General features: G+C 36.8%; 1 protein-coding gene across 2 annotated transcripts in view; it reads left to right on the forward strand.

Annotated features, from left to right (window-relative positions):
• The window catches only part of LOC149426132 (uncharacterized), a 72,655-nt gene that overhangs the window by 42,873 nt on the left and 10,684 nt on the right, over positions 1 to 19,098 (forward strand). Inside the window, exon 1 of one of the 2 annotated variants that reach the window (XM_089638419.1) lies at positions 6,729 to 6,791. The exons of the other annotated variant lie outside the window; for it this stretch is intronic. The gene's annotated coding sequence lies outside the window, so the exon portion shown is untranslated. Of the gene's footprint in view, positions 1 to 6,728; positions 6,792 to 19,098 lie in introns of those variants that run through there. 2 annotated transcript variants of the gene reach the window in all.

The raw sequence follows: 19,098 nt of genomic DNA on the forward strand, positions 1-19,098 counted from the left end.
ACTCTTTATTTTAATGAACGGCTCTCTGGATTGTTCTTTTCAAGCTTCGACTGCACCATCCAGACTACTTAATTCTGTTCTTGCACATTTCTCACACTGCACTGCTCTATACACGTCTGAACCGTTAACATAATAACCAACAGCGAAATGGGACAAGCTGAAGGTGTTCTGCAATAATTCATATAGGCAACTTCTACAATTTCTGCAGCTCTGATAGCTCTAAGAAGTTCTTTGAAGGGAGGGTGCACCCATCCTCCGCTTTACTTCGCCACCGACTAGCCAGGACAACTGGGGCAGGAGTAGCAGGACACGGAAGTTAATCACTCCTTCTGGAATAAAAACTTAAATACATAAATAAACCGTTTTAAAAGCTCAGTCCTTCCCCGCACTCCGCATACGAAGAAATCCATTAAGATTGATAAGTTGGTCAAGGATGAAATTTATTTCCTCTTGTCTACTGCGTCTCCACTTTCCTACTGCTACACCTTGCCTCTTAATGTAGGATCGTCGAAAGTTTTTTGCAATAAAACAAGGTTAAATAAGCCGTTGCTGTTCGCACGCGTTGATGACAATAGCGAAGAAAGTCACATCGCGTGTCGCCTGAACGTTAATTAATCGTTGTTATAGAATACACAAGGTTGACCTTAGAGGTACCAAAAGTGACCAGACAAGTTCGGAAACTAACGCATCACTACCCATCAATAGAATGACTTCGGACGTAATAATATGCCCCGAGAAATATCATTTCAAAATGGCATTTAAGCACAAAATTCACACGCATATTTGCTCGGCGGACAGATGCACACATAGTGCGCAACACACACACACATTCGAGCGGCGAGCATATTATACAGTGATGGTATGTCTAGGTAAATTTCCCCATATGTAGAGAAAAAACTTTTAGGGAAAACGGAAATAGCACAAAATCAAATGTAATTTTAAAATTTTTATTTTGTAGTCAAAATTCTGAAGCCAATCTTGGGAAATTTCTGAAATTTAAAACTGAACTAACCCCTCCCCCAAGGATATAAATACATATTCCGGCAGTATTCGATTCTACTTGAGTACCTCATACAAACTCATTCTGAAATCTAAGGAATTTTTTTTCAAACACAACTTCTCTGAACAACCGACTGCGAATGCGGTCATGCTCGGCGAGCCGATCCGTTGCGTACATTTACACACGGTCCGTCGCAGGAATACACGAGCCGATCTGTCCGCCGAGCGAGTGTGAATTCTGATCGTTAATCTCTACTTTGTCCATGGCTAGAAAACACTTAGATTTTTTTCCTTGTTTGTGTCCATAAATTTTTGTTTTGTTTTCGAAGGTTAAAAACGGAAAGAAATAAGTGTATATTTTAAAATCTCTTTTGTATATTCTGATGGCCTCCGTAATCAAGGGGTAAGGCTCTCGCCTAGCAAGCCAGAGGTCGCCGGTTCAAATCCCGACGTGCGCAAGTACATTTTATTTGATTAATTTGTGTTTTATTTTTTGTAATTCACTCATTTTGTGCTGTTTCACATAAAAAATACATTTTTAACAGATTGTAAACTTCATTGAGAAAACGGACGTAAAATGTCATACTACTAAATAAAAAAAGTTTACCTTGGTAAAATTGGTATTTTTTTAAATTTCACGATCGAATTTGATTGCCAAGTCGCCTCTGTCAGCTACTGTATAATTCTACCGTTTAGAGATTAGCCGGCTAACCTTATTAAATGCGAGGACTCATCTCATGTGCTCCATACATGTTATCAGTGAAGCCATTGCATCTCGTGTCGATTTAACGATTACAAGAAGTACTCAAATTTAAAAATAATTACTGATTTAATTAAACGGTCTCGTCTGCCGGAACAGCAGAGCTTCTGTTGTATGCACAATGTGAGATAATTGATGTATAGAAGTGGTTTCGTGTGGTATAAGTGTTCTGTATTTTATTTTTGTGGTCTTGAATTCTTAGCCATTTAATAACTGGTTTGGGGCCCAGGAGAAGATTGAAGCAAGTTTGCAATACAAAGACTATCGCAAGAAAACTATCAAAGGTTTAGTGTGATTATTTCAGATAATTCTATGATTTTAGTGTTTGATGTCTTTACTTAAAAATAAGTTCAATATATTACCAGTAGGAGTGTGTAATTCTTCCCACTTTTAAAAAAATAAACATAACATAAAGCGGCTAAAAACGTAGAGATACACGGAAGAAAAAATCATCATTACAGCATTATTAGATTTCAAAAAGCCTATGAAGCGATAGAAAGGAAAAAAAACTATTAAAAATTACAAGATATTGGTCTTTCTGACGTAGCCAAAAACCTATTCAAAGAATATCTCCAGGAAAGAAAACAGATAACAAAAGTCGAAAACTCAATATCAGAACCACCGAAAACAAGGTGTTCTGCAAGGGTCGATATCAGGCCCAATTTTATTTATATTGTAAACGATATAATTAAAACCATAAAGCATTGCAAAATTAGACTATTCGCAGGCGATACGTTAATCTATGTTTCATGCGAAGAGTATATAGACGCAATAAATAAATAAATGAAGACCTACACTATGTAGCAAAATACTTAAGACGTTTGGCTGGTTACACATAAGCTTGGGGTATCGCACCCGCCCCGCGGGTCGCAGATTGAGAATGGTTAATCGAAAGTCATGAAAAGTAGAATTTTATTTTATAATAATTTAAAACACAAATACATAAAATAGTTCACACCCGTACCTAGAAATTTGTTGTACATTTCCTTTTAAATTCAGTGTGGTTGGGTATTTTGGCCTCTAATCCAAAATTAAGTTTTGCATGAAAAAGGTAGCGCAGCCATGCGTCTTAATAATTCGTCAAAATTGCCTGTTTTGGGGAAGTACAATATTCGAAGATGGTCGCCAGAAGACTGATATAGTAGAAGATGAATCAACAGTCACCGATTCTAATAACCGGTATATTTTCTTGATGTTCAACTTGTTACGTTTCTATTCTGATTTCTCCGTAATGGTAATGGCGGGTCGACTCGCCGCACGCTGGGACATGAATATGTTTTAATATGAACATTTCGATGTAGGTAAGGTTTGGTTTTACAACAACAAAAAAGTTACTTACATATGTAAACTTTTTATGATATAGTGGTAAGCTTAGTTACGTATATAACTAAAAATATTAGTTTTCAATCCTCTCTATCTTAAATTTTTTATTCATCATCACTACCATTATCATCATCATCATCATCTCGAGTGCTAGTATATCAATATTTACTACCGATCACGTGTACATTATTAATTATTTTAAATGGAGCCAAATTGATAAAAAAAATTAAAATGCAATCGTAAATTACAATATCTACTGTCCCTTAAAATGTTCTAGTGTAAGCCGGAACAACTCCGCAATATAACTAAATCTTTAAATGTTTCTGAATTTTTAAAAAGTCATAACCACCTTTTACTTTATAATTGTTGTATATTTTTAAATACCTGAATTTGATGGTTCCATAATTGATTCTGGGGTTTATATCGGGTATATTTCGAAATAAATACGTGACAATAAGTGTTGCACTGGTGCAAGTAACGATCGTATCGCCTCATAGACTAAATACAACTAGACTAGGTGTAACCAGTGAAAAATAACACCAACTCAATTTTGTTTTGGTTCACGTGCACATTTATGAAAAGGCGCACGCATTGTGTCGCAATGCGAAATTGCAACTGTGCATTGCGTTTTACCTTTTGTTGGTCTAGAGTTCAGCTATTTTGCTTGTCAGCTATGCTGGGCAAGTTCATTTTTTCAATCACAAAAATAACCCAGTTCCAAATATTTTAGATTGTACATATCACGGACTTTATTTTAGAAAATGTAATCAGCTATCTGAATACAAAAATATATCAGTACCTTACAGATCGATTGAGGGCAGCGTATTAACAAATGTGAAAAATTCAACGAGATTAGATTTATTTCCGGCAAATTTGTGACGTCACATGCATAACACACCTCCAAGTGATTCGACCAATAGGGTGATTCAAGTTAATTATTATCACATGGTGAGAATACGAAAATCACGCAACCAACGCGTGATACTTATGGATGTATTAGTCGTCTAGCGTTGACACGCATTGAGAGGCGCGACAACTCATGTGTATGTGTGATTTATTTGGTCCGTGCATTTTGCTAATCAGGGTTGTATTAAATCGTCATTGCCTTTCGGGCTTCGCCTTTTCGATTTTTTGCAGAAGAATTGATAGAAATAAAATTGCGTCATTTAATAACTTCATTTATTTTTTGTGTATTTTCGCTTAGGTTTCCACATAAACCGGAAAAAAATGGAGAAATGGTTAGAAGCAATCCGCATTCAATTATGTGACAATAACTGGGTACCATCAGCAGGAAACCGCGTTTGCTCTAATAATTTTCACGCCAAACATATTTATTCAACTGCAAGCGGCTTCCGACGTGTAGACTGAAAAGCTTTGCCTGTTATTCCGGTAATTATTTGGTTTGATTTTCGTGTGAAAACTTAAGCAAGTTTATTATGTATTGATTGGTTTTAATTTTTAAGTTTTTTTTAAACAGGTTTTAATTGATAATGTCGTTGTTTATTGGACAGTTGCTGTCCACCATGGCCACAGGTCCTGCGAAAGGAGATACCGTCATTGTTTCTTCTCGAACAGGACTGGTTCTGGATCCTGCTGAAACTTCTTCTGTAATCGACAAGCCGGTTGTTCCTCTACCAGAATTGCAACAACCGATGTGCGTGAATGCCGTAAATAACACGTAAAATTCTATTTAACGGGCGTAAATAAATAAATAAGTATGTATTGTAATCATGTAACCTCCACCCCCTCCCCCCTTACCCCTCTCCCATACGATCCCTGAAGCTCTGTCCTCATCATTGCTGCTTATTCATTTGCGAACCGGAACGCGAGCCGAACTACGAATTATGGGAAAGGAACGAAGCAATCTTATATTTCTTAATAAGTCGTGGTTCAGCTCACTTGTGAACACGCAACATTATATGATTTATCTCTCTCTTTATGTTAATCTTACATTATGTTTAATGAAAAGTCGTTTAGTACTTAGGTTAGTTTTCAATAATGCTATCTTGAAGAAGGTTGATAGACTATTTGACACAATGTCTCAATTCTAACAAAGTGGTTGAAGACAAAATAACTTTTAATTGAATGATAGTGGTATAATTATTTAATGCTACATAGTGTTGTTCTAGTCTCTATAATTTTTATGTTACTGTTAAACGTTTTACTAATATTATTTTATATTCATCAGCTTTAATTATTTTGTATAATTTTCGATAGCTTACTAGATATATTCTGTATTAAAATGCATGCAAAAGCCCGACTGGGAATAAAACCAAAGAAAATAAAATGATGTCAAGTCACAAAGTGATTGCTTTCTTCAATATTTATATACCATTCTATATAAAAACTATGGTAAATTAAAAAAAAAACCTATGCACAGTAATAAAAATATAAACGTTTTTGGTTCTATAGGACCTGTATAAAATTCAAAAACACAAATAAAATAAATTAAAATCATTTTGTGTTTTTTATCAATTCTTTTCCTGATTCAGCCCTTACTCAGCACATAAAATTTGCTGTAAGTGTTAGTTTCTTTTTGGTTTTATGTCCATATTACAACACCTCTGACAACAAATTCTCCGTGGTTTCGCTTACGAGTTTGAACGGTTGTACAAAGAGTTTAAACAGAGTTGGGTTGTTAAGTTCATCTCCATATTTGTGACGTACGCGCTATGTGGGGTCATTTTTAAAATGGATTTAATATGGACAGGGCCAATCTAGTATAATACATCAATGTATCGCCTCTATGATCGACGAGCGACCGATCTCATGGGCTGGGGGTCTATCGCGTCTACCTGACAATGACATTATTTATGTATTTAATATCCAATTTATAAATATACTATTAACAACATTTGCATGTCACAGTGTACAAGCATAAGCAAATACTAGAAATAATAATAAAAATTACAATCAACTGTGGCATACGATCGTAAAATGACAAATACAAGCTCTAGAAGGATATAAAAGTAGGAGATACTTGCATATGATAAATACAATATACAAGTATAGGTAGACTGATGTGAAATTAATATTGAATGAAAAGGTATGAATTTATAGTCTTCTTGTACCTACCTCACGTTCAGTTAAATATATCCGACACATTTGCATATCTATTACTAACTTCATTTAATCTAGGTACATTGAAATGCTCAGTCCTGGTATTGTTACATTTAAACAGGATTTTGGAACGAGTAGCTCTCGTAGGTATATGAAATTCAATTAGATTAATTAAATCATGGCTGTCTATACTACCATTTACAATTTTGAAAATAATATTATGTTAAAACTAAAGAGGTACTTCGCAGCAAACGAAGCGACATTGTAAGAGTGAATTTTTTTGTATGAAAATATAATTTCTTGCCCCACTGTGCGCCACCAAGGTGAATTGCAACCTCCAGTTCCCAGCGCCTAGTGCAAGTCCATACAGCTCAAGGGCTAAACAAATCACTAAAGTGGTAGCTTCATCTATTCACTCAGCATCTATTCAAATCACTAAAATAGCTTAGTTACTTACACAAGATCTACACAAATCACTTTGATATTCATTTAACTCTTTCGCACCTTGATCTTTCTTCTTCAAATGTGACGAATTGTTACAATATAGTGGCTATGAGTGAAATATTCCGACGTGTTGTTTGTGTTGAGAATGAGTCCATGTGTTGATGACCTTTTGTTTTGATCTTGTGCTTGTCAGATGTTGTAGCAGGTGGGTGTTGATATATATTTTTTAAAGTATTCAATTAACTCGAATATTCTATTGTCTTGTCAACAAATATTGATTCTCAAAGTGGGGCAAGTCTTAAAAATAATAATCAATAACAACAGTTGACTCGTTCTATACAATGTTATGGCAATTGCTTTTTAAAGTGATCTCTATATATCTTTACATTATCCTACTTAGATTTTCTCCATAAAATGCATGTTTTTATCTTACTGTGTGTTTTTATTTTTTTATGCGAATACCGCACAATCCCAACTGCCTGAAGTCAGTGATACTATTACATCACGAATTGGGGTATGTTGTGAGGCTGAAGGTAGTGGGGGGAAGAAAATAGATAAGAGGAAGGTGGGGAAGTACTTGCCTATTCAGATCTGTTCACCAAACACGGCTAAGGCCATTTCAATCAATGTTTGAATTCTAAATGGTGGTCTTACACCAGGTTGATTCTGGGAGTATTTTCCACTCTGGAACATAACTTAGGTATATTATTTTGATATCCACTCACTGGCTCCAGACGGTTGTGAGCAGTTGGGACTCTTGTGCGGAATAAACGCTTGGAGAGACCGAAGGTGCCTCGGTTCAGAGCCAAAATTTAAGAAATCTATTATTTATTTCGCATTTCATAAGAAACATAAATGAATTTCACTCCAAAGTATTCATTTTAGAGTGTGGTACTTAATTAAAAGCGTTGGGAAATAAACCTTGGATTTCCTTTATATCAATACTATTAAAGTACGACCATGTTTTTTTTAACATTAACTCCCTGCGGTAATAATTTATCACCGGTCCTTTTTCATCTTTGGGGATGCTGTGTAGGGGGTATTTAGGGGAGAGGAGAGAGAAAACACAGAGGCCGGAAAATCGACCCATAAGCGAGCTGTTGAACTCAAGAATGAGTCGTAGAAACGACCTGTTCTCGTGTGACAAATGTCAACCGTGTATAAATGTTGGGCGCGCGTTTGGCGTGTTTACAGGTGCCGAAGGGTTCAATGACGCTAGTTCCTCAGAACAAAGCCAAATCCCGCCTGATGCATGTGTTCTGAAGATTGCAATCCACGGCATTACTTTCATTTTAATTACGAACTGAACTCTCTGCACAAAAAAAAAGAAATTACGTAGGTAACTAATATTGGTTTATTTTTCAATTCACCGTTAAAAAAATATGTGGAGATTTCCAAAATAAACTTTAAAACAATGTTTGTTTTTTTTTGTTGTTGTTATTTTACAATTTTTATACTACATAAAACGTACTCTAGTATGACGGTAATGTGTATATTTTAGGGTAGTACAGAAAAGGGTTTAGTGTCTAACCGCCCGAAGTTGTCTTTTTGAAATTGCGCCCTTGCACGGAATAACGTTGTATCCAACAATATTCTAACTAACTAACCATCACGCCGTTTCTCCGCAGGGGTAGGCAGAGAGGACGGACCGCCAAACAACTCGGGCTTGGCACACACTCCTTGCCTCATTCACATTCATACATCGTCTCATGCATACTCTTCTATTATTCTGACTCTTGACATGGCCCGACTCGAGTATCTGATTCACTTGATCGTGCCATGTCTTCCTCGGGCGTCCCCGACTTCTGCTACCATTCGCATTTGCATCATATATCCTCCTTACACTCCTATCTTCGCTCATTCGCTCTACATGCCCAAACCATCTAAGCGTCGCTTTCTTAATCTTACTCATTACGCTTACATCAGCCTTGCACTATTTGCGGATCTCCACATTCCTCACACGATCAAACATGGTTTTACCACACATACGCCTCAGGGATCTCATTTCAACAGCATCAATCTACTTTCATCCTTTCTTTGCCAGCTCCATGCCTCACTTCCATACATCAAGGTCAACTGCGTTCAGTCCTCCATTAACGGAATTACCTGCATTTACCCTTCTTTCAATATCTCTGTCAGCCTTCCCATCTCTCGAAAACATACTTCCTAAATACACAAACTCATCCACCTGCTCCAAGTATTCCTCATTCACAATTATATTGCACACTGTTTTCGTACTCTCTCTTTCAAACACCATTACTTTAGACTTACTTACATTCATCATTAACTCATTCTTCATGCATATTTCGTTCATCCTAGACACGAGAGACTGTAGATCAGTGATTCCCAAAGTGGTCTATATCGACCCCCAGGGGTCTATGACAACCTGCAAGGGGTCTACGTCAGCGAAAAAAAAAATTGGGGTCCATGAAATGAAAATGGGGGTCCACGATAGTGGATCTCAACATACACTGATAGTACCTATTTACTTACACTTAACCGACACTAAAGGTGAATCAATATTTCATGTTTTGAAGGATTACTTCACTGAAAAACTAATCCCTTTATCAAATATAATGTCAGTAGCTACAGATGGAGCACCTGCCATGGTTGGACGTTATCGTGGATTTATAAGCTATTTAAAAAAAAATGTGCCAGGGGTGTTAGCAATACATTGTGTCATCCATCGACAACATTTAGTTGCTAAAAATTTGAGTGTTAGATTACATGAATCTCTTCAATTAGTCATTGATGCAGTAAACCGAATCAGACGCAACGCGTTGAATACGCGGTTATTTGCGCAGTTGTGTGAAGAAAATGACGAACACTTACATCAATTACTCCTTCACATTGAAGTACGCTGGCTGTCGAAAGGCTTACGTTTGACAAGGTTTTTGCACTTTTTGAGACTATTTTAGAATTTCTGGATACTAAAGATAAAATTTTAAAAGACAATTTAATGAAGTGGTAAACAGAGATCGCCTATTTAACAGATTTGTTTACAAAATTTAATACGGTTAATTTGCAGTTACAAGGCGACAGTCTAAATTTGATTAAAACAAAGTCCATCTTATCAGCGTTTCTTGCCAGAGTTAAAATATTGGACGGGGCGAATTTTCCCAGTTTCCCAATTTGTCACAGACAAACTGCCAGGAAGACGACGTTTCAACCTACGTTCAACATTTAAATGCCCTCTATTCAGATTTTGAAACTAGGTTTGAGGATGTTTTGACTATGGTAATACCACCGTGGATAATTAACCCATATGGTGACATAGAAGAAACGAATGTCATAAAACAAGAGGAACTGACTGAAATAAGTACAAACGAAGAACTTAAGGTTCAGTTTAAGCACGGATATCAGCACTTCTGACTGCAAAAAACATACCCGTTACTTATCCCGTATTATGGAATTTAGCGAGGAAATTTTCAATTTCCTTTCCATCGTCATACTTAGTGGAAAGAGGGTTCAGCGCTGTTACCAATCTCCTAACGAAAAAAAGAAACAGACTGGACATCATTAGCCGAGGAGACTTAAGATTAACCTTACAAAATTGATGCCAAATGTTGATAATTTATTATTAAAGCATCAGGTTCATGCTTCCCACTAAAAACATTTACTTATTGCTTAGTTTATTTTACGTTACGTTTATTTTATATAACAGATACAAAATTTTATTTTGAGTAGTTTTAATTTAAATTCAATTAATACACGTATAAAACTGAACATGTGTTTTTACTTTAAGTTTTTAACACTAAACTTCACTACAGTTAGAAATTTAAAAAAAATCAATATCAGGTAAGTAGGGGGTCTACCAAAAACAGAAAAACATGGCAAGGGGTCTACGACACAAAAAAGTTTGGGAACCTCTGCTGTAGATCATCCATACTATTAGCAATCAGCACCGCATCATCAGAATACAATATTCTAGTTAAAATAAATGAAAAAAAGAAACCAGCCATGTTTCATTACATTTTATATTTAAAATACAATAAACATACATTTATTATGTTTTAAATGAAAAATAGCGAAGAGAGACAATTAAATTAGAATTTTTTACAAATTAAAGGCTCAATTACAGGCAATAAAAAAAAACTTGTACCTACCTGTGTCAATATAATAATTTTACCCCCACGTGTCAAATACATTTTTTAGCCTTTCCAATAATTTGTTTTTCGTCTGCAGGCTTTAATCGCTTTAGTTATTCGACTATTCTAATTTCAAATTTCAATCGAGTGAAATCAAGTCCTTTAATAATCGAAAGGTATGTCCTAATTAATGTATTATTATTTTAAAGTTCGTCGTATGTGTAGCATGCCCAAGCGTCGTTAAACTTTCACTTTGTAGTTAAAATATGAATTAGAATTCTCTGCGTTGACTCGAGTGACCTGGTTAGAGGTAAAAATCGAATCTTTTCGCTTAAATTAGAATATACAAACAGATGCCATTTTTTCTATTGCGGACAACAAGACGGCGATAATTTAACGATATTTAGGAGATACTTTTTCTTATTTACACCGTCTATGGCGAAGTTTTAGAAATTGTTTTAGAAGTTGTGAATTCTTAAAATTATTTTATAAACATACCGAAGAAAGGATTTATTTCTTAAGACACTAAACTTGTAGTCACAAGAAGAACTAATTGTCTTACCCTGTACAAGTACAACATATTTCAGCTCATTATTTGTCCGAATGATAGACACTGTAACGGTGTCGGAAAATAATAATATTTAAATGTTATTTAACTAAATTTTTTTCCGTTGTTGTATTTTCCAAAATTAATGATAATTGCTTTAGCTATGGCATTGGCATTAGTTATTAGCTTCTTTCGTGCGGAATTTAAATTGAATACCTCCCGTAAGAATTATCTATATGGAGAGGCAAACAACAGTTTTACACTGATGTAAGAGCAGTTCTTTCTCTCACAATATTTAAAATCACAGATACGATACTGAAAATAAGTAAGACACAAAACAATTCTAAATATTAAAAAAAAAAATGACAGACTAGATATACATACTAGGTATGATAGCATATATCATTGTTCCACTAACCAGGGATTTTCCTTTCCTGCTAACATATTCTTCCCTATGGTTCCTCATAACCTTACGCACATTATCCTTCCATTTTCTTATATTGGATATCCGTTCTTCCCTCTGTTTGGGAGTATAATAGCCAGAGATGACAGTTGTCCTTGTGATGGTCCACCATCTCAGATAATATAGATATACTCGTAGAAAAAACGACAGATATTAATCTCAGCATTCTTTTAAAAAAAATGGTAAAATTTACAGTAACTCCCTAATGCTATGTTTATAAATATCGCATAAAAAATGGTAAAATTTCCAGTACCTCCCTAATGTTATATTGATCAGTATGGCATAAAAACGCATTTTGATCTAATATACCATGTATATTTTTTCCGGTAAGGTATTCAATTTTGCAAAAATCGTAAATTTGACAGATATGATTTGAGATTTTCACGGCCTCTTTTTCTTTTCACGGTCGAAAAGGGCAATCGTCCACCCAATCCCAAAAAAGGGGGACCGCTCCGACCCTTCTAACTACCGCCCCATAGCCATCACTTCCATACTCTCGAAGGTATTAGAAAGGGTGGTTAACAACAAATTGCTCACATATCTCTAGAATAACAATATCCTAAGCGATCGACAATATGGATTTCGTCGAAACCGATCGTGTGGCGATCTACTCGGATATGTGACGCATATTTGGGGGCGGTACATGGAACGTTTTGGTGAAACTCAAACCGTTGGTTTGGATATCTCCAAAGCCTTTGACAGAGTCTGGCACCGGGCGCTTATCGGGAAGTTACCATCGTATGGGATCCACCCAACCCTGCATAGTTGGATTGCAGACTTTCTGAGGGGAAGAACAATTCAAACCGTGGTTGACGGCTCTTCTTCCTCACCGCGCCAAATCAATGCGGGGGTGCCACAAGGATCTGTGCTGTCTCCGACGCTGTTTTTATTGCACATCAACGATCTCGTTGAATGTGCACCAATTCACTGCTACGCTGATGACAGCACCGTTCACGAGGGTTATATTTTTGACAGGCCCCCTTCCACCTATGATGTCCGAACAGCTCGGGAAGTTTTGAAGCAAAAAATTGACCACCACCTCGAGATGGTTCGTGCCTGGGGTAAGGCCAACTTGGTCAGTTTCAACGTCTCAAAAACCCAAGCGTGTCTGATTTCGGCAAAGAGGGAGATCAATGACTGTCTGGTGCAATTTGATTGGAGCACTCTCCCCAATAAATACTCCATTGAAATGCTTGGAGTTACTATATCAGACCAGCTCAAGTATCGGGGATCCATAGAAGCCCGAGTAAATCAGGCCTCCAAAAAGTTCGGCGTCTTGTACAGGGCTAGGATATTCTTCAACAGTGACCAGATGCTGACCCTGTACAAGTCTCAAGTCCGCCCAACTATTGAATTTGGGAGCCACCTTTGGGCTGGTGCCCCAAAATACTTGATACACCTGCTTGAATCTGTGCAAAGGAGAGCGATCCGTCTGATTGACAATCCGTTGTTAACAGACCGATTGCCTTCTCTAATGCATAGACGCAATGTAGGCATGCTGTGTCTGTTCTACAGATATTTCAATGGAGCCTGCTCCAAGGAGCTAGCAGCATTGATTCCTGATGCACCGGTGCACGTGCGCGAAACTCGACGGACACGAACTGAACACCCGTTCACGGTTGACGTTGGCTTCATGAGAACGGGCCGTTTTTACGACTCGTTTTTCTGTAAGTCGGCTCGTATGTGGAACGAGCTACCGGCATTTGTTTTTCCTCCCTCCTATAATCCGAGCCTCTTCAAGGCCCGCATTAACAAATCCCTTCCTACAGCCCCTACCTTATTCCGCCTCACAACGCCGCCCAACCGGGTGGTGACATAGTCCCCCTGTCTGTACACTGCACAGGCAGGGACACTCTTGTGAGGTGTCACATTAAAAAAAAAAAATTATTATTGTGATTTATTTTTGGGGTATTATGCCGTGTTGCACTTCTCCTTCTTTACACATCTGTCCTGATGATGGACACTGTAATTCTGTCCGAAAAGTTGGCTAAATAAGTAGGAAGCGTAACACGGCATAATAATCCAAAAAATAATCACTCTTATCGTTAATTTGCTACATTAAATACGGTTTTTCAAATTATTAAATTTACTGTTTCAAAACAGAACAATAAAGAGAAGTAACCTTTTTAATCTAACCTACTAACCTAACCCAACCTAATCTTATCATATTTTTGTATTTTTTCTGCAAATATTGGATGGGAATGTAAGCAAACCTCTGTTTGCATCTCTGAGGATATTCTTATGAAATAGTTTGATGCGTTCGTGCAACTAAACTAATTCTAACGAGCGCACGTAGTTGTCAGGGTGGTATACATTTTATGATATTTGATATAATGCGACGAGTGTCTTTTCTCTCAGATCTCTAATCAGAGGTTGTGAAGTCCCCACAGCGTAATTGTCTGCATTTATGTTTTTGAGTTGAAATGTCGCCAACTCGATTTAACACGATTTTCTAACAATCGGTTCGCCGACCGATGGCTGCTAACACCGGTTGAATTACACTATTGTCTAGGTGCAGTATTATCAGTTGTAATAAGGCGATCTCCATCATTAATCACCCGCTCTGTATAATATGAGCTATTTAGTGCAACAAAAGCCCATCTCCTAAAACTTCCCACTGAATTATGAAGGATTGCAAACTAAACGAATTTTTTGTTGTTTATGAAATAGTAACAATGTTGTCTTCAAATCTTAATTACAATTCTATAATTGAGCATAATCACTTTAGGGTTAAACAAATTGCAATAGTGACGTAGTCACTATAATGAGTTAAAACAATAACCCAATCGTCAATAGTGACACATTATAGTGAACAACAATAACCCAATCGTCAATAGTGACACATTATAGTGAACAACAATAACCCAATCGTCAATAGTGACGCATTATAGTGAACAACAATAGCCCAATGGTCAATAGTCATGCATTATAGTGAACAAAAATAGCCCAATGGCCAATAGTCATGCATTATAGCGAACAACAATAGCCCAATGGTCAATAGTGACGCATTAAAGTGAACAACAATAGCCCAATGGTCAATAGTCATGCATTATAGTGAACAACGATAGCCCAATGGTCAATATGAATATCAGTGGCACGAACATACTGAAGGCCCCGTAGTAAGCGTTCAAAGATGGTTTGAAAGGGAGATATGTAAATACGAATGTTAGAGGGAGCACGCTAATATTAAAAAAAACGATAACAATTAAGCGAAAATGGTGAAAATATTTAATAAAACACGACTCGTTTGAAAAAGAGCAAAAATCTCTCCACAAATGCTTAAGTTGCATTCAAAGATACACTGTCAATTATTTCATTCAATATATTAAATAACAGAAAAAAAATGTGTTTTTAATAATCTTCTGAGCTTACTGGGCCATTTTTTTCTATCGAGGGAATTTCAAATAATTAACATTAATAACAAATGAATAGACATTATCTTCAAAAATTGGGGTTGGGTTTTTTGTTGCATTTATAGTTAAAGAAAAGCTGATTTCAAATATGTTAGTCAATTTAGACTGAATTGGGGTTAGGCTTTTGTTGCATTTTATTATTTTGTTTATTCATCTTTATTAGTTACATTTACATCGATGTGCTGTGCGTATCTCACTAGGAACTCCTGTGTTGAGAGCAGGTTCAGTTTATAACGTAAGCAGTTTACAACAAAAAGAAAAGAAAAAAAACAACACAATTTTACATTTGAAATAAAAGATAATCATCATCCTACCATGTAAATACATCATTATAATTAGGTTTTAATTTAATCGTTGATGTTTGATCTGTCTTAGCTGATGATCCAAGATTTATATTTCAAATAATTTATTTTCTGTCTGATGGTCCGTGGAAGTGCATTGTATGTATTTGTTGCATAGTATCTAAAATTTCTTTGGCCAAAAGATGTTTTAGAGATTATGCCCTATGGTTCTAGTATCACGAGCTGTTTGGATACTGTCAAAAACATTTCCGTGTTTGGAGATGTTATTATGTTTTTGAAGTAAAGTTGCCTCATGTCCAGAACATAGATCCTCCTAAACATTTCTGTGTTTGAATAGGTTCATATGTTTTGGCAGTAAAGTTGCCTAATGTCCAGAACACAAATCCTCCTAAACATTTCGGTGTTTGAATAGGTTCATATGTTTTGGCAGTAAAGTTGCCTAGTGTCCAGAACACAGATCCTCCTAAACATTTCCGTGTTTGAATAAGTTAGCATGTTTTGGCAGTAAAGTTGCCTAATGTCCAGAACACAGATCCTCCTAAACATTTCCGTTTTTGAATAGGTTAGCATGTTTTGGCAGTAAAGTTGCCTAGTGTCCAGAACACAGATCCTCCTAGACTCCATGTTTGAATAGGTCAGCATGTTTTGGCAGTAAAGTTGCATAATGTCCAGAACACAGATCCTCCTAGACTCCATGTTTGAATAGGTCAGCATGTTTTGGCAGTAAAGTTGCATAATGTCCAGAACACAGATCCTCCTAGACTCCATGTTTGAATAGGTTAGTATGTTTTGGCAGTAAAGTTGCCTAGTGTCCAGAACACAGATCCTCCTAGACTCCATGTTTGAATAGGTCAGCATGTTTTGGCAGTAAAGTTGCCTAATGTCCAGAACACAGATCCTCCTAGACTCCATGTTTGAATAGGTCAGCATGTTTTGGCAGTAAAGTTGCATAATGTCCAGAACACAGATCCTCCTAGACTCCATGTTTGAATAGGTTAGTATGTTTTGGCAGTAAAGTTGCCTAGTGTCCAGAACACAGATCCTCCTAGACTCCATGTTTGAATAGGTCAGCATGTTTTGGCAGTAAAGTTGCCTAATGTCCAGAACACAGATCCTCCTAGACTCCATGTTTGAATAGGTTAGTATGTTTTGGCAGTAAAGTTGCATGTCCAGAACACAGATCCTCCTAAAGATTTTATCCGAACTGCTAATGATCGGAGGTTTTAGAATAATATTTACAATTAGTTTCTGATTAGCTTTAAAGATTACACAGTTATCTAGTATCCCTTATATCGGAGGTTGGCTATCATTGAGAACTTTTAATAACCACAGCCTGAAACAATGCAAAAGTACTGCGCTTCTCCAAAACCACGCAGATTTCATAATTATGAGATGCGACGTTTTCCTCAACCTTGTTATTCATTTATTTAAATTAACGGATTATTTATTTAAATTTTATTTATAATATGCACATTAAACACAGGGAAAATAACGGTGCACGACAATATGTAAGAATAAATCAATAACCGTCTTACTAATTAGATTCTTACACGCCCGTTCAACGTTTGTATGGTAAAGCCGGCCTGGTGTGATGTGACCAAGATTGCAATTTTCATATTTGTCTGGTACAATTTCGCAATCTAGTACGCGCATTTAGATTCTAATTTGAAATCTTCCGTTTGAATGCTTCGTATAGAGACCAAATTTCCATTTCATGCAGATGAATTGAAACATTGCAACAACAAACCATTCTTATTTAAAAAAAAAACATAAGTAAACATTCTAGCCTTCTCATCTTTCACCTCTCAATTGAAAGAACCATTAATGTATTATACAGAGTTTTCCAATAAGAGGTGTTATTTTGAATAGCCCGCTATTTCGGTAGATGTTACTTTTGAAGCTGTCATTTTTTGACATTTGACAAGTAGAAACTACGCCATTAATAAAAATGGAACGATACACGCTTCAACAACGCATTGAAATTATTAAAATTCACTTGAGTGAATCAGATGCAAATCATCTTGAGTGATGAGGCCCATTTCCACCTCGGTTGCTTCGTCAACAAGCAAAATTGCATCTGGGGCTCGGAACACCCAAGAGTTATTGTTGAAAAGCATCTCTATCCTCAACGTGTGACTGTTTGGTGCGGTTTATCGTCCGGCGGAGTCATTACTTTTTCGAAAATGAGGCTGGAGCAACAGTTACGGTGAATGGATTGCGCTATCTAGAGATGATTAATGATTTTTATGGCCGGAATTGGATGGTATTGATCTGGACAACGTTTACTTTCAACAAGACGGCGCTACGTGCCACACAAGCAACGAAACCATTGATCTTTTACGATTGAATATCAAAATAACACCTCCTATTGGAAAAACCTGTATTTAGATGACATGAAGCGAAAAAATACATTCTGCGTTTTAACCTCCAACTGACTTCCAACTCTCCCAACGCTCAACTAAAACTACCGATTCCGGTCTAGGTGCACCGCTCATCGCGTTCTAATAGTGGAACAAGTTTCGACGAGATATTAGTATGCAGTAGTGCCTCTAATTGTAGCTCTATGGAGAGAACACAACAGTAAATCAATCTTTAAAAAATATCTTTCTGTTTCTTCGTTTTAGAACGCCATTGTAACTTTTTTATATTAACTCCACACAGGAGGCCCTGAGGAAAATAATTTCCCTCAGGGCCTCTACCATCTTTGAATCCATCCATATGACGAATGAATCCGTCCCTCCCACTGCGGTACAAGGATCGAGAGAGCCCTGCTGGAGAGGTCAAAGGTTCTCCCTCAACCGGCCTCACCCGATCCGGCCCGTCACGCAGCTGGTGGGCATACGCATTCGCCACCAAGTCCTGGGCAAACCTCACCCCACGAACCCTTGCACCCCTTTTAAGTCACCAAACGTAGTGAGCCACTCGGGGTGACCTATTGTAAAGGGTTTGTTTATCCAATAAATGGTTTCCGGGCGGTGGTACCCATACCCGCCTCCCAAATTAAACAGCCATCTCAATATGAGCCCTTTTTTATTTCACGTGCTCAGAATTTTCGTGAATTGTTGTTGGGAAGGTTTTAATATGTTTGCTTGACATTATTCATGTGCAAATAAATTTTCAGTAAAGAATTTATATTTCGTAAAAGCATCCTGATCAAATACAGTTTCGGGTCTTGCGTGTTGTTTTATGTAAATAATGTTGTCAACAATAATATAATGTAACCTACCAACTCGGGAACTCGTTGACAGTATAATGGTAGTACCTAAATAGTTGGCAGTAGTTAGCAGGGCCGATGTCCCGTTGTATTTCGCGAGCTGAATACGGAAGCAGCGCAAACTGGGGCCACTCTGACACAGAATTATAATGGGGCAAGTTTCATTGCTACTTACTGAATATTAATTATGGATGTTTTACGAGACTGTTAATGTCGTGAAAATGCAAGTTAATTCTAGTACTATGAGAATGAAAGGGTGGATATATTTAGTGAAGTAGATGGAATAAGTTGTCAAGGACGCTAGGCGAATCAAATTCTTGAGTCGGGTCATGTCAAAAGTCGGAACAGCAGAAGAGTACGTGTGAGACTATGAGATTATGATGTATCTATCTATCGCGGCGTAGATTTGATTTTTATATATCTACAGTTTTATTCTGAGATTCATGAAATTTTGTACACTTCACCTTTTGCTAAATAACTGGTGT

Source organism: Hesperophylax consimilis, chromosome 1 (assembly GCF_061612785.1).
Source record: "Hesperophylax consimilis isolate HC1 chromosome 1, BYU_Hcon_1.0, whole genome shotgun sequence".
NCBI classification, from domain to species: Eukaryota; Metazoa; Arthropoda; class Insecta; order Trichoptera; family Limnephilidae; genus Hesperophylax; species Hesperophylax consimilis.